At 44.6% G+C, this 2,240-nt stretch overlaps 1 non-coding gene across 1 annotated transcript; it reads left to right on the forward strand.

The window, feature by feature from the left end:
* Window positions 1–387: 387 nt before the first annotated feature.
* LOC140330278 (U2 spliceosomal RNA) lies at window positions 388–570 on the forward strand. The gene has a single exon (XR_011920733.1). It is a non-coding gene; the product is annotated as a U2 spliceosomal RNA (small nuclear RNA).
* Window positions 571–2,240: the final 1,670 nt, after the last annotated feature.

A 2,240-nucleotide genomic window follows, 5' to 3' on the forward strand; every position in this document is an offset into this window, starting at 1 on the left:
GATAAAGGTGTGGGGTGGAAGTGTTATTAGAATTGGTCAGTTGCATCCAGGGATCTTTGCAAATAAATTTGGTGCTCCATGGTGGTTGGATAAGATTTTTCAAGGGAATTGTAGTGAGCTAGAAAAAGAAGTTATTAGTTATCTTGTTTTGCTTTTTGTATTAAAGGCAGATTTGAATATTGTTAAAGAAGTTTTTAAAATGTATCCAGGTAAAGTTGTTTTGACATGGTAATTTTTTTTGGTTAGATTATATATATATTTTTATATGTATTGTTATTTGCGTTTTTTGTTTTTCTATAATTTTATGTATATGTCTTTTTGTTTTATTAAAAAATACTCTTTATAATGATGAGATGACATGGAACGGTATGTCAAGGAACGTCATGGAACTCTGAATAAAGAATTAAAAAAAATATCTGTTCTTATCAGTTTAATATCTGATATGTCCCCTATCTGGGGAACATATATTAAATGGATTTTTAGAACAGGGAGATGGAAGAAGAGCTTGCTCTGTCCACTCCATGCATCGCCCTGGTATTGCGTGACTTGACACCTATTGTTGGAACTTTGCTTCACTAATGCCGTTAGTTAACTGCTTTGGTGGCAATCAGCAGCCATCCTGCCTGCCTGCTGCTCTTTCCATTTTTGCTGTGCTCCAACTGTGTTTAACCCCTGCCTGTATTATATGCTGCCTGTGCCCTTACATTGTATTGTAAGCCAATTTTGTATTATGTTATCTGTATGATCAAGATTGCTGAACTGTAAATAAAGTCAATGTTTGTCAATAATGTCCCATTGTTTTGCAATTCATTGCTTCATTGACTTTTGGCCTCCCATGTCTTTGTTTTTATTACATATTTATGTATTTTATTGATTTATTTATTTATTTCATTGTATTGTATGTTATTTTATTTTTATTTTGGAATTGGCTTTTGCTTTCTTGGCTTGTGTTTTGTCCTGTGTGCTTCCTTGGTGCATTTCATAGTATGGGCCACGTCGTTTGCCCAAATGGTCCAGATTCTTGGGGTGGACTTAGCATTGATGATTGCTAGCTTGCAGGTGTTGCCTTCTTTCTTTGCTCCTTTGGGCCTAGTTTCATTGCAGGCAGGCTAGCTGGGAAAAACAGCAGCTTTAAGTGCACAGCAGAAGAAGGCCTGAGGTTTTTGAGGAGCCACCCATGTGCAGCAGGACTTTTTGCTGTATGGAGCTGTGTCTAGGGGATGCATGCAGCCAGTGAAGGGCTTTAGAAGAGCAGCAGCAATGGTGCAAGTCAGCAAGCAAGTTCCCTCCTTTTCTTTGCTGTACAGGGCTGTTGGCTTAAGTTTGAGCACCTTGAGCATGCATGCAGCACAGAGTAGAGTCCCGTGCAATGTGACGATCTGTGTCTCCCTCATGTGGTCCCGGGGCGAGAGGAAGGGGGGACAGCGGGGGGGAGGCGGTGCCATGCAAATGTGCCCAGCCAGCTGCCAGGACGAGGTGTGCTAACGACGGCGGGAAACGAGGAGCACCTGGGCCTTAAGCAGAGCACTTTTCTGGGCCAGGGGGCCAATCCATGAGCAGGTGCTGTCAGGTCAGCTAGGAGAGATGGTCAGGGCAGAGGAGTTTTGCAGCGTGGTCCGGGCTGGTCCCGGCGGGGTCGGCGTTTGGGGGCGTCCGCCGCCGCTTTTTGTAGCTTGCTCAAGGGTGCAGCCTCTCTCGGCGAGCGCACCCGTTTTTCCCAAGCCAGGGGCGCCCGTTGGCGTCCCTAACGGGTTATCGCTTCTCGGCCTTTTGGCAAAGATCCTTAATTGGATTTTGGTCAGAGGGAGTGCCTCCAGTAAGCTGTCAGTCAGTCTCGGCCTTTCTGGGTTCCTACGGGTTCCCTGGATGCTGCTATAGGGACCTACGCCAGCCGAACAGAGGAGGAGTTGCGACCAGCTTTCTGGCTTGCCAGACTGCTTGGATGTCGTTTGCATAATTTTCGTATGCAAAGAGGAGGATTACTGCTCACTGGATTCCCCAGAGAGCTTGGATGTCGTTTGCATAATTTTCGTATGCAAAGAGGAGGATTACTGCTCACTGGATTCGCCAGAGAGCTTGGATGTCGTTTGCATAATCTTCGTATGCAAATTGGTGGATTATCATTCGCTGGGCTTGCATTCCATATGCATAGAAGAGGCTGCCCTTCCTGGATCTACTGAAAAGAAGTGGACCCTTTTTTTCTGCCTTATTTGCATATGCAAATCTTTCTTTGAAACCAA

This window comes from Pyxicephalus adspersus, chromosome 4 (genome assembly GCF_032062135.1).
Source record: "Pyxicephalus adspersus chromosome 4, UCB_Pads_2.0, whole genome shotgun sequence".
In the NCBI taxonomy this organism is placed as follows: Eukaryota; Metazoa; Chordata; class Amphibia; order Anura; family Pyxicephalidae; genus Pyxicephalus; species Pyxicephalus adspersus.